Raw genomic sequence first — 21440 nt, 5'->3', positions numbered from 1 at the left:
CCTTCAGATACAATCACCATATTGTATACACTACCAGTCACGTGCACTTGAGTATACTCGCATACTGATACATTCATCACATATCATACAATACCAGTTATACTCACATACCGATACATACACCGATGTAATACACTACCAGTTATACTCACATACCGATGCATACATTGTACACCATGTCATACAATACCAGCCATCCTCATATACACCGTGTAATACACTACCAGCCATCCTCATACACCGATACATACACCGTGTAATACACTACCAGCCATCCTCATATACCGATATATACACCGTGTAATACAATACCAGCCATCCTCATATACACCGTGTCATACAATACCAGTTATACTCACATACCGATACATACACCGTGTAATACACTACCAGTTATACTCACATACCGATACATACATTGTACACCATGTCATACAATACCAGCCATCCTCATATACACCGTGTAATACACTACCAGCCATCCTCATATACCGATACATACACCGTGTCATACAATACCAGTTATCCTCATATACCGATACATACACCGAGTCATACAATACCAACCATCCTCATATACCGATACATACACCGTGTCATACAATACCAGCCATCCTCATATACACCGTGTAATACACTACCAGCCATCCTCATATACCGATACATACACCGTGTCATACAATACCAGTTATACTCATATACCGATACATACACCATGTCATACAATACCAGCTATACTCACATACCAATACATACATCGTGTCATACAATACCAACCATCCTCATATACCGATACATACACCGTGTCATACAATACCAGCCATCCTCACATACCGATACATACACCGTGTCATACAATACCAGTCATCCTCATATACCGATACATACACCGTGTCATACAATACCAGCCATCCTCATATACCGATACATACACCGTGTCATACAATACCAGTTATACTCACATACCGATACATACACCGTGTCATACAATACCAGCCATCCTCATATACCGATACATACACCGTGTCATACAATACCAGTTATACTCATATACCGTGTCATACACCGTGTAATACAATACAAGTAATACTCACATACCGATACATAAACCGTGTCATACAATACCAGCTATACTCACATACCGATATATACACCGTGTAATACAATACCAGTTATCCTCACATACCGATACATACACCGAGTCATACAATACCAGCCATCCTCACATACTGATACATACACCGTGTCATACAATACCAGTTATACTCATATACCGATACATACACCATGTCATACAATACCAGCCATCCTCACATACCGATACATACACCGTGTCATACACTACCAGCCATCCTCATATACCGATATATACACCGTGTCATACAATACCAGCCATCCTCATATACCGATACATACACCGTGTCATACAATACCAGTTATACTCATATACCGATACATACACCGTGTCATACAATACCAGCCATCCTCATATACCGATACATACATCGTGTCATACAATACCAGTTATACTTATATACCGATACATACACCGTGTCATACACTACCAGCCATCCTCATATACCGATATATACACCGTGTCATACAATACCAGCCATCCTCATATACCGATACATACACCGTGTCATACAATACCAGTTATACTCATATACCGATACATACACCGTGTCATACAATACCAGCCATCCTCATATACCGATACATACATCGTGTCATACAATACCAGCCATCCTCATATACCGATACATACACCGTGTCATACAATACCAGTTATACTCACATACCGATACATACACCGTGTCATACAATACCAGCCATCCTCATATACCGATACATACACCGTGTCATACACTACCAGCCATCCTCATATACCGATACATACATCGTGTCATACAATACCAGCCATCCTCATATACCGATACATACACCGTGTCATACAATACCAGTTATACTCGCATACCAATACATAAACCGTGTCATACAATACCAGTTATACTCATATACCGATACATACACCGTGTCATACAATACCAGTTATACTCATATACCGATACATACACCGTGTCATACAATACCAGCCATCCTCACATACTGATACATACACCGTGTCATACAATACCAGTTATACTCATATACCGATACATACACCGTGTCATACAATACCAGTCATCCTCACATACTGATACATACACCGTGTCATACAATACCAGTTATACTCATATACCGATACATACACCGTGTCATACAATACCAGCTATACTCATATACCGATACATACACCGTGTAATACAATACCAGTTATCCTCACATACCGATACATACACTGTGTCATACAATACCAGTTATACTCATATACCGATACATACACCATGTAATACACTACCAGTTATACTCACATACCAATACATACACCGTGTCATACAATACCAGCCATCTTCATATACCGATACATACACCGTGTCATACAATACCAGCCATCCTCATATACCGATACATACACCGTGTCATACACTACCAGTTATACTCACATACCAATACATACACCGTGTCATACAATACCAGCCATCTTCATATACCGATACATACACCGTGTCATACAATACCAGCCATCCTCATATACCGATACATACACCGTGTCATACACTACCAGTTATACTCGCATACCAATACATAAACCGTGTCATACACTACCAGTTTTCCTCACATACACCATGTCATACATGAGCAGCACTTGTCACATACCGATACATACACTATTTGTCATCATACACTACCAGCCATCCTTACATATCGATACATACACCATGTCATACATGACCAGCAATGGTCACATGCTCTTACATACACTATATGTAATGGAACGATATGATGCCTTATAGAAAGAGGACACGAGGCCATACATCGCCAGTCAATTTTATGTTCACGTGGTATTGTACATATTGTAAATCAAAGCAAAACAGAGAATTGAAGGTTGATTCAGTAGTGTTTGTTGTGTACGAGTATATAACGTAAAACACAATGCTTGATGGCCTGACCATATGGTAGAAATAAGTGGACAGAAATAATGATAATGTATATAAATATAGCTGAACAAAGTGTTATTTATTTACTGCCAATGGCTATTTTAAGTATGGAATCCTTAATCGGCGATACGATGTGTTCCATATTACATGTACATGTGTAGGGATTTGTTCTTTGTGAGTCTTTGTTCTGAATGCGTGATCGTATCACAAAACTGTTTTATGATTTTTTCCTTGGATAACGTAGTTATAAATACATACATATCTATAGCAGTCCTAATAAGCGAAAACACAATACTCGGAAACCACGATTTCTAGAACGACCGTCCAGATCGTCCAAACCTAAATCGAATTGCTTGCCTCACATTCTGTATTCGTGACATAAAGTCGATGAAATATCATGGAGTCGAGTCCCGCTATTGACGCTATGTTATATATGTCTGCTGATCCTGTTGATTGTGGGGTTGTATGACGCTACAGGCAATAGAAGGTCAAATCTCAACATTTAGATCATACAATATTTATATATATTGGGGGTAAATCTCTATATCACTGGGGAATCAATACCTTCACATGGAAACGGACCTTGTCGAGACATAGGCATTTTCAAAAACAATGACAATTTTAAGAAATACATTTTGATATTTTCCCCAATATCCTTAATATCCTTACTCATAACAACTATCTTATATTAGCCAACGAGAAAAGTGTGTGTCTTGATAGACCTTTTTTTCGCAAAACAACCATTGCACTTTAAAGACTTTGTTGGATTTCCTTTCCCTAAATGATTGACATAAATGCCAACGCATTGTAAATCCAAGACATACACCCGTGTACACGTAGTACAACATAGTATAAATGCTGAACCTCGTGTCTGTGGTCAATGTTTATGTAAATTACTATAGCTGCAGGACAAAACACCAACGTTTGTCTAAGTAGGGCATATTTAAACGAAAGGCCGTTTCCTTGTTGATAACAATTATGTGATTGACTCACTGACCGATACAGGCAAGTCTGTAAGCAAGTTATCCTAACAAAGCGTATCGTAGAAACAGTTTCCCTTCGTCAATAGCTTGTCCTCCGGGACGGATCGATACAAATCACGGCAATACTTATCTGGTTATTGTATCGACACAGAAATACAGAATTCATAAAACTCATTTGATTATAACCCCGAGTCACGTATCCTGATTCCGGAAGTTGCAAAACACGTGACCGGAAACGGTGTGGGGCTAAAGTAGGCTTCATTTACATAGGTAACGATTTGCGATAACACTTTAAAGCTAGATGGTTTCTTTAACGACCGTCAGTGTTGTCAGTATAAGGAGTGTGCTGTCACCGTTGTTTGTTTTACAGTCAAATCATAGGGAGGTATAAGACTAATGGAGGTAATTACCAAACTTAACATCTTACACTCTTATTGATAGTTATTCAATAATGCCAGTCAGTAAATCCCCGTATATAAACCCTAGTAACATCCGTCGGCAGTGTAGGAAGCTATAATTAGGCACTCCCTAAGATTTCGTTCGACCCATCGGCAGGTAATGTCCTTTAGGGCTATGAATTATCATTATCACGACAAAAGAAGAAAAAACAACATATTTATATGTGTCATTAACTTTATCACATGCTTACATTCAACATATGTATTGATTATTTGTATCCTTTTGTATAAAGAAGGTTATGACGATCTGGTGTGTGATTTGTAGCTAGCAGGCTCCCCAGTTGTTATTGGCAGTTTCTATCGGGATTAACAATCTATATGATGGAAGAACGATGTATCCAGCCTCTACATTATCTTATATCATTGATACGTTCTATTTTGATACAAATGACCACAAGTTGATGCCCCGCAATATATATACCACACAGACGTAATGCGTGCGTGAATGATATATGAAAAATGTTTGTTTTTGTGTCGCCTTGAATAGCATCTTTCACATTTTTCAAATATAACTTTTCTGGAATAGGATAGAACCATAGGATATGCTATCAAAATATGCAGTGCCTGACTGCAAGTCTTAGGCTGGTAGGTTAATTCTTCTATTGGTAACGGAGATGGAATTCTTAAGAGAAAAAGACATTAAAATTGAATCAATTTTGAAATGTTAATTTTAATATCATGATAAGCTTTGAATTTATTTATTATTTAGATAAAAGTGTCGAAACACAGACACAAGACACGGAACCGGATAAGTGACAACAAAACAACCAGATATATCACCAAATACTGAACCGGGGTAGTGACAACAGAACAACCAGACACACCACCACACATTGAACCGGGGTAGTGCCTACAGTACAGCCACCGGACCCCGAGCCACGCTATATACCGCTACCATTGAAATACAAAATGTATGTCCGTATTTTCCCTGGTCTATGGTCTTCCTTAAAACTCTACATGGGTCATATTTTCATTATCAACCCCCCCCCCCCCCCCCCCCACCCTGAATCTAAATTCCTCTATAAATTCTGCCACAATGCCTCTAAGATGAGAATCCCAGCCAAAAATGTGCTAGTTGGTACCATCATCTTGTTTCCAGGCACGCTGGATGGTACAAAAAGTCATATGCGGTAGCTCGCTATAGGGACCAACCAACCAATTGTTTTTCCATAGACATTAGTGTTAACGTTTTGGAGTATTTCATTCAAATTCTTGAATTCAATATGACAATTATGGTTTATAACAAAAGTTTAGGGTCTCATATAACACCTAATCAAAAAAAGTTGGGTCCTTTAGCTCAAATTTTCTCCAGGGTAGCCATTTTTGAAAATGGGTGAATTTCGAAGTAAAAATTCTAAAAAAAATCTTAAATGTTTACCTGTTCTTTTATTACTACCTGAACTTTTGAAAAAAAAATCAATCGGACTTTTATTTTTAAATTTGTATCAACATCTCTTATGGATAGTTACCTATCAGGCTACATATCTATTTTCTTACTTCATAACATACTGGCCAATCAGTGGCTGCCAGACATTTGATCATTTGCTCAACTTTCTATAAACAGGGGATGTTTCAAAAATCTATTTTTTCAATTGGTTGGTTGTTTCCTATAAAGGTGACATATAGGTACTACTATGTCGGCGTCGTCCGCATAATGGTTTCCGTCCAATAACTTGAGTTCCCTTGGCCAATCAAACTCACACTTCACATAGTGCTTCCTTACCAAAAGTGCTTGCTTGGGAGTGTTTTTCAGGTTCAAAGGCCAAGGTCACTGTTAGTATTAATAGAAAATTGGTTTCCATGCAATAACTCGAGTTCCCTTCGGCCAATCAAACTCGAACAACTTCACACAGTGCTTCCTTACCAAAAGTGCTTGCTTAGGATTGCTTTTCATGTTCAAAGGTCAAAGGTCCTTGCTACTATAAATAGAAAATAGGTTTGCTTAATATAACTTGAGATACCTTGGGCCAATCAAACTCAAACTTGATGCATTGCTTTCTTATAGAAAGTGCTTGCTTGGGATTGCTTTAAGTTTCGATGTTCAAAGGTCAAGGTCACTGTTGCTATTAATAGAAACTATTAATAGAAACTTGGTTTCTATTTGATAACTCGAGTTCCCTTGGACCAATTACACTCAAACTTTGTATAGTACTTCCTTATCAAAAGTGCATGCTTGGGATTGCTTTTCAGGTTCGACAGTCACGGTCACTCACTGTAAATAAATACAAAATCTGTCCAGTTTCTTTTTGGTCAATCAACCTAAAACTTCATATAGTGCTTTCTGGTTTCTGTATGAAAAACACTAAAATTTTGCATGAAACTTGTTTTAATTTGCAAAGCAGATCAGTTTGATTTTTAAAATTCAAATCCTAGCTTGGTGTGCAGGCGACACATCCACTTCCGTGGAATTCTTGTTATGATTCAGTCTCCTACCAGACAGAAGAACTGGAAGTGATGAAGCGTTTCATGTATACACTCCATTGCGGAAAGAACGGTTAAGAACGCAACTCGGTGAATAGAAACAAACCTCAGCAGACACCAGAGCACTAGCAAATGCGTCTTACATGTAACTACATGTTAAACGTAGCGTTTCTGTCGTCCATTAAATGTACAAAGTTACAGCCAAACTCATGTGTTACCTCTGCATGACCGTTAAACATCGTTCCTCCTCGATATCAACAGGCTCTGCTGTCAGCATATCATGTTTAATTACACGGATAAACATGATTTCAATTTCCACGTGTTTATATTTCTCATACTTAAAATTTGCATGCCACAATTGGTGTGAAATTTAGGTGCATGGTCCAAACATCACAATGCACCGTCAAATTAACGATGTAGGTTGATAAAGATACCGATGAAAATACAAAAGAAGCCTCAAGATTAATCTTATTTTCTGATTTCGTGATATTTCTTATCTGTGTGCAATTTGAAGAACATATTTTTTTTATTATGTTCATGCTTTTACGAATATGAATTTCTTTGTCGTAACCCTGGTTTTTCAATTTGAGACCGTTAGCTACTTCTCGAATGTCGTAAAATAACGCATATCCTTCCTGTAGACATGGATTTATTGCCAATGCACAGTTTAATGTTTTGAACATGCTTTGTATCTTTTTATTTTTTTACCAACAATTACAACTATTTACGGTATTTTCGTGTTTTAACGACCTCGGTTGCTTTTTGGTTGATGATGATATAAAATTCCAATAGGGAATATATTATCTTAACCTAACATGTGGATCATTAAGCTGTATTTTCTAAATATGTTTCAATGACGTGAACGTATTTGTTTTCAGCTATTTCAATGTATTCTTTATAATGTAAATTGTACTACTCCTTTTCGTAATATAGACAGAAAAAGGTCTACATTACATACTCATACAGATCTTGCGTCACATAAGCGTTAAAAATGAAAAATATGCAGCAGTTGAACCGATATTGCACATCATTTGTGAGAACATGAGCTGGCGTAATGCAGCATGAAACGCACACGGATGTATGAGAATATTCGTTATTGAAATCGATACCGCAACACGTGATGAATATGCAGCATTTTACGTTTCATTAGATTTACTGAAATAGAGTTAATAAACACAGAATATCATTAACCTGATTACGCCGTTTTATAGGCACTGTGAAGGATTACGCAATACATTTTTGTATATGAATACAGTGTAGGCCAACTGTATCATCTAATCAAACGGGGGTCTAATATGATAAGTTACTCTTTAATCAAAAGTCGATGGGCTTCTCCTTGTTATGAACGTAACTTACGACGTCTGTCCTGGTTATGCTTACATACATTATCGTAGCTTTTTAATCAGTTAACTAACGTTCCTACCAGAGAATGTAGGATTTGATTTCAGAAAACCCAGCGCGAAAGGCTGCTGCTTCTTACTGCATACACTTTTACTCAAAAGGCAATGTTTGACTGACCACGTATACTCCTACATGCCTTCCTCATAACATGATTATTAGAGACAACTCAATTTGCAAGTTTATATTTTCTTTTGTATCTACGTAAAATTTGAAATTCATGAATCCCTTGACACTGCACCTCTATTGGCTTTTGGGGAAGTCAACATTCCTCTTTTGAAATGCCATTTTAGGCAAAATCCCAAACGTCTTTAAGACATATAAGAAAATTCGTAAGCAAGTCACCGCAAATATTCATCTGTATCGCAAATGAAAACATTCTTTGATAATATCTTTTAATTATTAGTCTACAGGTTCCAATAGTTTTATTGCTCAAAATGTAAGTAGGAAAGTTTCACGTTCTAGATGATTCATTTGAAACTGGACATTCACATATCATAGTGTGTGCGATAAATTTATCTAAATATTAGTTAACGATCAGAGAAAAAAATCGATATGATTTATTTAGTTTTATTTGATCTACTGTTAACAATTCCCCTAAAAATGAACTTCTACTGATGAACTATTTTCTATTAGATATAATTTGGCCCTTCATGGGATGATCAGCCCTGATTACAACCAATATTAAATTATATTATTATACCTCATATTTGTAACTGTGCCCATTATTACTTGAAACGCATCACGTGGCAGGGTATACAACATATATACTTCTCATGAGGGAAATTAGAGATGTCTCCCTTCCCATTGTTTACAAATGGCAGACGAACAGAAAGGCAAACGTTTTCGTGCAGTCGAAGCAACCGTAAATATAAAATTCTGCAAAACAAGAATGCTTAGAACACGACAATATATATCGACAAATATACCGATCAACTGTTTACAAGAATTTCTAAGGGTAATAATACCTTGGTTTAGAATCGTATCAATCCAGCGATTTGGATCACATGGTTTGCAATAAAAACAAGAACTGTCGCCAGGATGGCTGACTGATACCCCAGCAATCTGCACGAGTCAATGGTGAATTGGAACTGTTAATTAGAGGCTAACTAAGATAACCCGTGCATGCCGAAATTTCTATGTCTGAAATATGTGTTGTTCACAATTAAAGAGAATTCAGTGACCGGTTGCCATAGCAACCATAATTTTGAGAAAAAGAAAGTGGCATGCACATCTACACATGGTCCTCTATATTTGTGTGAAGTTTCAATAAAATCGGCCCTTCGGTTTAGGAGGAGTTGTCCGGACAAACTTAAAAGTTATGGTTCTTATCGGAAACCCTGTTTATAGTGACCAGTTGCCATAGCGACAATAATTTTGAGAAAAAGAAAGTGGCATGCACATCTACACGTGATCATTAATATCTGTGTGAAGTTTCATTGGAATCGGCACTTCGGTTTAGGAGTTATCCGGACAAAATGTGTCTACGGACAGACGGACGGTCGGACGGACAACCTGATTCCAGTTTATCCCCTAACTTCAATGCGGGGGTATAATACATTTTCAATCTTTATGCTTATTTGGAGTACCATCAATTATTATATACTAGTTACATGCACTATCGAATTATGATATGTCATAATGATGCCACAACTTAAATATATTAACCTGTAATTACACGCGCAACAATCAATATGACCCTGCTAAAGTTTAATATTTCTATAACGACGTTACGTGATGACAGGTTAATCAACTCTACGAAAGAATCGGATGTATCTATTGATTTTAACCTAACCTAAGGCATAGTATTCTAACAACCAATGACATTACGCATATTTTTCTTTTAAGATGAATCTCCATAGCACGTTGTCGTCCTTGAAACGGGATGATAAGTGGGTGTTGCTATCGCTCAGCTATAGCTTGTGGCCATCATAAGACATATTAATATGTTATTATTCGCCAGTCGCGAAATATAAATCGGATTGAAACTGTTAAGGACGTTTTCAAATGTTAAACATCTTGAAATAAGGCATCCCTATCGAAATGGCAATTTTTTTTTACAAAATCTGGCAGGCAATCAAAGAATAATATGGACACATTTGATGTACAATCAATCCGAGATGTGAAAAGTAATATGTAGTATGAGATTTCTCTATCAGCATTGATGAAATATCAAATAGAAAGAAATCGATTTGACCAGTTGTACATAGAGTAGATAGTGGAGACGCTAAGACTAACAAAGGGATATAACCGACATATCGAATAATTCAGATCACGGAACACTCTATGACCACAGCCTTCTGAACAAATCTTCCAATTTAATTTCGGACCTCCATCGAAGACGATTTCAACACGCGTTTAAACGAACCTTCGACAGACTGTTAAAGAAAGGCCAAACGATGTTTGCATTTTTTAATTTCTGGTTTATTATATATGAATGTCCATCTAATATCAATATCAATAGACCTCGACATTTAATATTTCTACAATGGTAGTATAACGAACGGAAATATGTTATCTTTACGATGCTGGAGTGTTACTACAGAGGAAAATTGATTATCGTGAAATCCTTCATGTTTGTCTTTCGTTAAGACCTTTGCTTTCGCCATTTTCTTCAGTAGTATTTAAACATCACAAGTGTTTCTGATTGGTTATCAAAGAGTTTATTATTTTGTCGTGTGGAAATACGATCTGTGCAAAATAATGGTATAAACTAAACCATGAGAATACCTGAAAACCATAATTCTAAATCCATGGCAAAGTAACAAGCAAAATAAAGATATGCACGGAGACAATTGAAAACGTACAAAATTAAGACTACGTGTTTCGGAATGATATGCGTCATCTACTTCATTGTCGACACCCGCCATACAAACCTCGGTACATCCAAGTTGAATCACATTCTCTAAACGAGAACTAGTTTGGTGACATCGGAATAACTAGGTTATCAGGAATCATCGAACATGGCCGACTTCAGATCGCACGAGGATCGAGTATAGTTTCAAATGGTATCACGATGTCTGATGCAATAACTGTGAATTTATATTCCCCTGTATCCTCCCATCTTAATAGTGTTGTATGCGTTGTGAGACTAAAGAACGAATTGATTAGGTAACCACTATTGTGAAACCACCAACTTCATTCATACAACGCAGACCTTGCCGTTCTGCAAACGTCACTAACGGTCTTATTACGTTTGACAGCAATGGCATTTTGTGCTCATTGACCATAACACTGTCTGTTAATACATGTAACGCTTAATCTAATTTCACCAATTGGATTGTTTACAATGACTATGACTAACGATGTTTTACCTTCGACGATGTCTAGACGGAGTTATATCTTAGGGTGTCCTCACGTTGAAGTTTATGTAACTGAAACCAGTTCACTCATACCACTTTTCTGTACTGCGTTGCACGGTAATTCGAGGAGACCATGTGTCATTGTCGTTCCAGAGACCGTTTAACATTAGCAATGGTTATGAACTATTGGTCAAGCAGATTGTCTCTTTCTCTATGCCATCGTGAATATTTAAACCCAAAGGAGTCAAACGTCTTGACATTCACCCAACATATACTCGATTGCTAGAGCATTTCCACTTTATATAAAGTAGAATCCGCATGTTATATAAACTAGTTTTCTATAATATTTTTATAGAAAACGTTTGATCGCAACTGCAGAATCGATTTGACATCCCTCAAGAGAACTTAAGTACTGTTTTAAGAAGCAGCGGAAATTTTATTGGTTGACACTATTTGACCATTAAAAGCGATCGCAACGAGGCTCCTCAGTACGCTTATTACAGAATAGAAGTGTTACACAGAATTCTTATAGCACGGTTATTTTTAAAGGGTATCATTGACGATTTTCGAGCCTGCCCTGCAGGTAGGGCGTAACAATTGTACCTGCTGCCCCATTGCATGATCGTAAGAGGCGATTAAATTTGGGATCTTATCGTTTCTCTTCTTTCTTTACAAATTTCTTCTCCTAACGTCTCCCTTAACACTGCCTCACTTTTGGCCTTTAGTTGAGCGTTCGCCCCAGTGAGGAAGGCTTTGGGTTCTGTCCACTGGCCGATACATACCAGTCTTTAAAAATGGTAGTTGCTGCTCCTGCTTAGCGCTCAGCATGCAAGGAGTGGGACGACTGGTTCGCCCGTTGCCAGTATGTGACCGGGTGGGGTGTCCTGCTGGGTGTCTTCGGCAGTATGCTTCAGTGAGGTAGCACTATAAATCGGCAAAAGTTCCGGCCTATCACAAGGAGACTTAACACGAACATATCGCAGCCTCCCAAAACACACATACGCACTCGCCACACGCATGCATGTCGCACGCACGAGAGGCCGTCCTTAAATGACCTTAGCTGTTAATAGGACGTTAAACAAAATAAACCAAACCAAACCCCCTCCCCAGGGGCAAACGTGAGACCCCAGGGTCATGAAATTCACAATTTTGGTAAAGCAACATAAGACCCTTCCATCTTTGAAGTGTGTTTAATATCATATCTGAGAATAGAGAAGATTTTTGAAATTTCAGTCAATTTGACCTTTTTCAGCCCAGCCCATCAGCCCCTGGGGGTCAGTCAAGAGTTCGTCTCAGGTGACCTAAAAACCCAGAAAATGTACAATGTGTTATCGAAAGTGAAATAAAATGCGAACATGAACCAGTAGTATGTGAAGATTAGACATTGATCAGGCTATCCGGAATGGAGCTTGTTAGTAATAAATTTGATCCCCGTCGTAACCATATTTTTGTGCTTCCTATAATATCGGTAAGTACCGTTCGTCTATAGTGGCCGTGGTTGACGGCAACTAAATTGATACTCCCTAAACAAAACCTCCCTAGAGGCCTATACATCGTACATAATGGTATAGGATATGCTTGATGGTCGTCTTCATTCCATCATTTCACATTTCTCGGATGTGAGTTTAAGTGATGCAAACTAGAAATGGATGGCGTGATGGAGGAAACGTCTGATTCTGCTTTCCCCTGACGGCAATTGAACCGAGCCACAGCTCATGCCTTGAGCTCCTGCTTGTCACGTATACGTTTGTTTGAACCTCGTAAAAGTGTTCTAGTCCAGAGTCCTCTGAACATTCGCTAAAAACTACCTTATTTACTTGTATAATAATAATTCACTCATTGTTATTGGTTTGGTTTATTTTGTTTAACGTCCTATTAACAGCTTAGGTCATTATTATACTTGCAACACTTTTCTCTTTTCAGAGAGGATCTAAATGTGAAAAAATTTCAACGGTAAATGTCAGAAAGAATATATTATTTCAACGATATATCTTAGTAGTATTAACGAACCGATAAATCATTAAATATGACGTAAACTAAACGAATTAACCATCACATCAAGTTATAATTTACATTTTTAAAAAGTAATTTGTTTTATCTAACTTTCTTGCAGACGGGAACTTTGTATTTCGCGATATAACACGAGATCTTAGCTACCACAATATCACGCTTTCTGACTGTCTTCAATGTCGACAGATCTCCCCACGAAATGCTAGCAGAGTGAATCCCCGTTCCTATAATAGTGTTGTTAGCGACGAGCTATCACAATGAACTACGTATCAATCAAGTCCGTGATTCATGAACATAGAATACCAACGTCAAACGAAGGACGCTTTAGAAAAAATAACAAATCTCCTCAATTGCTGCGAATCACTTTGTCCAGAAAAAGGCTCGTGTAAAGAAAAACAATTCCAAGATCAATACCGCGATAAGTAGCGTTTAGACACAAAACCAGTGATATATAGATCTGATGATTTCTACAAAGGAGGGTTAGTTCACTGAAATACCCTACTTAGAGGATTTCATGGCGTTTGTTTGGTATGGTGTATCTGTTTGTTCGGTATAATCATGACAGCTCATATGGCTTGATGTAGAAAACTACAGGTAATGTTATATAGAGTTAGACGCTTAGACATTAGTAAATTCATACTTGCACACATTGAAATAATACTTGCTTTCATATTGGTTTGTTTTAGGGGATGAACATCCTCGGAGCAGCCATGTTAATTTGGGGACACGTGTCAAGGAAACGCCAACAGGAGAACAGTATAGAAAAAAAGTAGAGGTAAAAGAAAGGGAAACACTCAATGTAATAATATAATACATAAAATAAAATATATTGCATTTAGAAATAGTTTGGTTAATATTTTTTGTTATCATATTCGTGAAGTTAATTTTGAACAATGTCGGTCTACTTTTCATGAATCTTCATCGATAGAATCGTAGACTAAAATCAAATACAGAAATTTCAGCAAAATCAATACACATTAGCTTCTGCAGAAGCACCATGTTAATATGGTAAGTACATGTCAATGTCTGCCTTTCACATGTGCCATTACCTGTCATGAAAAGAAGTCGATTGAAATATACCTAAAATGCATATTTCCTATCACAATGATGCAACTTGTTTTGTTTTCGCATTAAATGTGAGCATTTTTTAAACAAAAATAATTTTATCAAAACAAACAAGAAAAGCCGCTAAATAAGTAGTAACTAATAATCAAATATGAATTAAAAATAATTTCACATAAACAATTGCAATAAATGCATGTGATTGATGTTGTTAAGCGTTCTATCAACAGTAAATGTATGGTCACGCAAGAGCGGATTATCTGTGAATACTACAAAACTACATGACGATAAGATACTAAGTCAATGGCACACGGAAAGATGCATTATATAGATTATTTAATTAATGCTGTATTACGTATATCAAGTGTTAGTAAATAAATATGACCCTAGCTGTTGATAGGACGTTAAACAAATCAAACCAAACCAAACCAAAACAAGTACATATATAACACTTTGGATACAAATCACTATCCGTCAATCATGAAGACATTAGTGAGTGTTGAGAATTGTATCAAAACGAAGACAGAGCAATGCGTTATTTATACAGTATGTATCACTTACCTTATCATAACACACACAAGTAGGACTCCACAAACATAGTCCAGTCGGTTATATAATCACCCCCTTTCTGAGGAGCGACGTGCGACACGCCAGTATGCTGATATAACTGTGATCGCTGACATCCCCCAGTGACCACCATGTGCTCTGTGTGATAGGGCTTGTGCAGAAATCTAGAGTGACTAAGTAGCGATGCGTCACAAGCTAAGTAAGGGATGTACTAGGTACTCTTTAGGATGTCATGCCCGGATTAGTTTAACTGTCGCGTTTGATGTTTGGCATGGTAGATAAATACATGTATATTGCAATGCAGTCAAACTGATCTTTCACAAAGCAATACCAGGGACGTATTTCCAATCTTGATCAGTTCAAACGTATTTCCAATCTTGATACGTTCCGAGTGGCTAGCCGTTAAACCGGCATGTATGTAACCAAAATGATATTACTTCCTGGCTGTCAATATAAATTTGATCTTGGATTTCAAATTTCCCCAATTTTCATTGGCTAATGCATGGTCACGTGAGATCACTACTTTCAGTCAATATTGTGTACTAGACTGATAATATAAGATAACTGATTAGTTGATTAACTCATGGACAAATCAATACTTCAAATGTTCTCGGTACATTTTACTGTAAATCAAACTATTACATATTTTATGGAAATATAATTAGAAAATGATTACCGTATAAGAAATTTAAAACATGAAATGTTCCTCTAGATTAGGATGTAATATCTTGGTGGTTATCATTTTGTAATACTGTAAATTGGCATCTGTCGTGATGGCGTCTGTTTGTCTAAAAGTACATGTCATTATAAACAATTGGTCTGTGAGAACGAACACTATCTTCCTTACTTAATCTGTTTCTCCGAAATAACAATTATCAGTCTAGAGATCGTCGAAATAAAGCACAAGTTTACATGCAATTCTAATTTGTTCTCGTGAATAAATTGTAACGGTTAAACACGAAGCGAAGAGTTTTACTCTATATGTAACAGCTTTTGTTTTTGTATTTGGATTTTGTCCCGGCAGTGTATGATTCCTATGAAAACATGTTTGTTCCCTTTTGGTTATTAGTATAGAGTATTTTCAGTTCTAACTCCAATCCAGATGTACGTCTTTTTAAACAGTTAAACGAGTTTCCAGTATTTGAAGAGACCGCATTTTCCTACCTTTTCATGGCGTCGGCAGCCTCTTTACCAACTTCATAAGTCACGAATTTAGCAACTCGCAGACAAAGTGTTCTAATCACCAGTGACATTGAAGTCAAAATCAATCATGAACGTCTCTTTGACCTGTCAATACAGGGAATACAGGTTTATACAGAACAACGCATCAACACTGTAATGGGAACATGTCTGTTTTAATTAAGATCATTCGGGTGGAACACGAGATCATCCTTTTATGTGAAAGTGTCCGTCAACATTGAAAGGAAAGACCTATTAAGTCAAAATACTTCACAAGTGATAGTGTCCGTCAAATGTTATAGACAGAATTAATATCATTAAAATTCTACAAGTGTGATAGTGTTCGTCAAACGTAATAGCCTGGGCTGATATGATGTGATCTCAGTGTTAGTTATGCATTATAGCCAAGGCTTACGTAAGATGGATATAATTATAAACGTGTGATAATGTCCATTAGATACTGGACTGTTGCAGTTAAAATTCTACATGTGTAATACTTACTATCAAACGTAATAGGCTGGACTTATATAGCTAAGATTTGTAGTGTATTAGGAAGCCGTTCTGTAGTGGGTTTTGTGTTTAGCTTCTGTTCTAATCACTCATGTAAGATTTGTGAAAAGATAAAGTAATACATGAATATTACATTGCTATTCCGTATTTTGTTTATTTCTTCAGAAAATAAGTTGATTTTAAATCAATAAGTCAATTAATTGTTTCCAGACCATGTTCTCATTAGACAACACAGAGCTTTTATAATGACAGCACGCTAAACGATATGATGTTAAAAGAGTTTCTTAATTGTGTTGTCGTGCATTAAAGAAACCACACTGTTTGAAGTCAGGTTTGTGACTACAACGCTTGATACCCTGACACATCAACAAATTCTTCCTAATTATCGAATGATTAAATTAAAAACTTGCTTCATATCAATCTACTGATGTTTAACCCGAAAAGAAAAGAAAAAAAGTATTCTGCAATACACAAGACGATGTTTCAGTATTTGACAAATGTCTGCTTAAATTACCATTTTCCAGGAGTCATGGAAACTAATTACGGCTTGACAGTTTCACTCAATTTTCATCACGAAAGCAGTTTTACTTCAAAGATATCGATTTACTGGTTGTAAAGCAGTATGAAGTAACACATCGCATTGTTCCGGAAATGTATACATCGATAGTATAGTGCACGTTTAAATACATGTATACATATGCTAAATTGGTACTTTATTAATTCTTTAATTTTCCAAAATTCAAATACCATGATTGCATGAGATATAGGTCTTTTTCAATGTTCACTCCGAAAGTAGTACCAAAGTTCAATTTAAACAAGTACGTCATGTGTTAATTCTTCAGTCTGGATTTATAAAATTAGAAAATGCCATTATTGGCAATGTTAACTGATAAATGCTGTTTCCTTTGTTCCCGTTAATCACGAAAAGATTACATTTTGCATGGGATTCCAATCAGTCATTGCCATGGTAATATAAAAGCAATATCATTGTTTACGTTGCGATATGTTTTTGAAACGGCCGAAAATCTGTAATAGCACAATATTTTATATTTCGCTGGGGTCCTGGATATACGGGAACGTCTGGTAATAAAAAGGCAGATCGTGCCTCAAAAGCAGATTTATTACTAGCGCCCAATGACTCTAATGTACATTTTACCGATTTCAGGCCATTGTAACTATTTTTAATATAACGGTGGCAAAAGGAATGGAGTATGAACAACAAATTACACTATGGTCTCTTGCTAGAGAGAATCACCAGGACGAGGTATTTTACCCGCCAGAGTTTGCAGATTACCTTCAATGTTGATTCATTAAATATTTTTTAACTCACCGTTCGTTGACTCTAACAACATTGTGTTGTTGGGCCGATGGGAAACTCTTCAGTGATAGACATACGCACCCACCAACATACATACATTATTGACGTATTGCATTGATAGTTTACGCTGAAAACGACAATTTTCAGATACACAAGACACATTTGTTGAGAGACCTGTTTAAAAAAAAACTCATTGAGAATATTAGCTCAATGTTTTACAGGAGACACTTAAGACAGCTCGGATGACTTCGGCAGTGTTTCCGTGAGATAGCACTTTAAAATCGACAAAAGTTCCGGACTATCATAAGGAGACTTAACACAAACATATCACAGCTTTCCAAAACAAGCATACGTACTCGCCACACACATTCATATCGCACGTGCGGAAGACCATCCTAAAATCACCTTAGCTGTTGATATGACGTTTAAACAAATACAATCAAGCCATTAGGTCGCCGGTTCGAAGTCTAAGGGAGCTGTTTTATATTCCCGTTGTCGGCGTCAATATACAGCACGCTTAGTAAAAGGGTTGTTTTTTAATAAGTTTGTTTCAGTTCTAATGAGAATATAGCTTATGTATTTGCATGCGTGTTACACGAGATGAGACGTTTCCATTGGTAATATATTTGTTGACTTGCTGACCTTTGACCTATGTTTATGAAATTAAATCAGAATCACAGCACACTCGACGAGCTATGTTGTCTTCTGTCGAGGGTTGTTATAGATTCTGGTATGTCTCTACCAGGAGACAGGATCCAAAGTCTTCCTCAAAGGGGTCAACTCTCAACTAAAGGCCAAAAGATAGGCAATATAACGGAAGAAATTAGGAAGAAAGAGTTAATTTGCCAAGCCTCTGAGGTGCGAATCAAACATTGTAATGACTTTAATAATAGCTGCGAAAACGCTTGAACATTTGATGGTCTAAGCGCAAGGATGAATATCCCTTTGACCGAAGGTTTGGTTTGGTTTGGTTTATTTAGTTTAACGTCCTATTAACAGCTAAGGTCATTAGAATTTGTGTTAAGCTTTCAGCAAATTTCTGAGTATGGCTCACTATGCCTAAATATTTTAAGAAGAATAACCAAATACTTGTAATAACTACAGACAATTGTTAGAGATGATAATTGCTATATACTTAACTGTATAGCGGGAGTATGCATGTACTGAATTATGCGCGCGCACCACAAACGGAAGTTGTCTATAATTTAGTTATCTGGACAAAATCAATAAGCCGCTGAGCTCTCGCCAGGAAAGGCTTAAATAAGAAGGTCATTAGAGCCTACAAATGATGGGCTGAAACGATTTAGAATAGACACATCAAACAGACTAAAGTGAAATAGATACGGATAAAATTCTTCGTCTTCATATGGTTTAAAATTGTAAAGGTTGTATAGGCAACTTTCAAATTAAATGAACCAAGCCTAACTTTCCAAACCAGTAACATGTACATTCGTACCTATGAAAAGTTACTCTATCACTGAATCCTGCATGCTTTAACATAACCATCGCAAAATAAAATATTTTCAATTAAAGCACGAGATAACAATTTAAGCTGTAATTGTATTAACAGAGCCTGTGTTAAATTTAGATTAATTTCATCATATCACGTCTATATTTACATTATACCACATTAAATTCCACTAGTCATTATTTCCGAGCTGTATTTATTATTTTTGTTTACTAATAACCTGTGGTTAGAGGCGACTAATTGAGTACACCGTGCACGATTGGACAGTCTTCCTTTGTCGTATAGTCAGCGACACTGGGGAGCCAAAGAATAAGTATCACACTGATTGTAGAATATGACTAAACTGGCCCCTAAAAATCGAGGATTTTCTTCAGTGTCTTCTTTTTAGGGGACATTGAAGAAATCAAAATAGATCTTTTGTCCAAGTTGCAACATTTGGGATCTTCAATCTTTATTTTCTTTCCTCACTTCTGTATTTCTTTGCTTTGTTTTCTTATTCTAGGTGTCTCCTTGACAGCCGTCATCATATGACACCAGCTGTTGCGAGGAGGACGTTAAACATCTAAACACAAACATCTAGATAATATTCATTCTGGTGCGTAGGAATACATTATTGCATGTTTATTGGCTTATCAACACTGGGTTGACATTGAGGTTGGATCGGTGAACAATGCTTCAAAATTAGTGTAAATCTGCGATACTTTGCTGCATAACATTGCGAATATATTTTTTTATAAATTATATTAAAAACAATATGTAAATGTTTGAAATACCTCAAAGAAATGGAATGAACATATGATGGTATAGTGGAACTATTTTCTGTTTATTTCCCGTAGTTGAAAAATTTGAATTGGCTGTTTATTTCGTCGTTGCGTATGAAGGACTCGCATACGTATTTTATTATACATTGTACATGTATGTAACTTCTGTTGACTTCATCTCCTTAATCGCTCACTGAATGTGTTCAACCAATGAACCTTATACAATATTCTTGCGGGGGAAAATTTTAATTTAGTGTACCCAAAAAAATGTCAGAATACTGAGATTGTATTTAATGGAACCTTGACGATAAATGTGAATTGATGAATAGAATAAAGATTAGTTCGGCAAACGAAAATATTGCGAATATTATTCTGTTTGACTTAAAAGGAAGAACAAAAGCAGAACAACAAAAGAAGAGCAATATAGATTTAATTCATAATTTAATGATCAGTTACTTTTAAGTTTAATGTTAATTATGTTGAACACGTTTGATGTGTTTGTTGTCTATTTGTTTCCCATTCGATTGCAGACATCTCAAAGTAACAAACTAACAAGGCATCGCAAACGATACAAATCCCCTCGCGTGCTAACACATGAACTCTGACGCAAAATGGGGTGAGGTGGGGGTTATTGCAGGACATTGAAATAACATCAGTTGTCATTTGCACTGAAATGCAATAGACATGGATGGGCTTATTATCAGGCATGGGCTCATTGCCAGATAAATATGGTATATATTGTTATGCATTCAACAGTATCTGGTTACGCATCACACTAGCAACTTCATTTCATGATAGTTATTATAATTATGGTCAGGATCCATTCAAAAATGAAGTCGCAAGAACACTGACAAAAGGTTTTCTATAAATAGTAACGGTGACCTTGACCTTGACGCCCTGAAACACAAACTTGTTTGAGATATTGCCATGCTTGACCCATATATGAAGTTTGGTCAGGGTCC

General features: G+C 36.7%; 1 protein-coding gene across 3 annotated transcripts in view; it reads right to left on the bottom strand.

The window, feature by feature from the left end:
• LOC117333354 (ras-like protein family member 10B) overlaps window positions 1–21440 on the bottom strand; it is a 79618-nt gene that overhangs the window by 33281 nt on the left and 24897 nt on the right. For 2 of the 3 annotated variants that reach the window (XM_033892617.1, XM_033892616.1), the window contains exon 1: window positions 15237–15396. The exons of the other annotated variant lie outside the window; for it this stretch is intronic. The gene's annotated coding sequence lies outside the window, so the exon portion shown is untranslated. Of the gene's footprint in view, window positions 1–15236; window positions 15397–21440 lie in introns of those variants that run through there. 3 annotated transcript variants of the gene reach the window in all.

This window comes from Pecten maximus, chromosome 8, assembly GCF_902652985.1.
Source record: "Pecten maximus chromosome 8, xPecMax1.1, whole genome shotgun sequence".
Taxonomy (NCBI): Eukaryota; Metazoa; Mollusca; class Bivalvia; order Pectinida; family Pectinidae; genus Pecten; species Pecten maximus.
The sequence above is the reverse complement of the archived record's forward strand: the minus strand, read 5'-3'. Positions and strand labels throughout refer to the sequence as shown.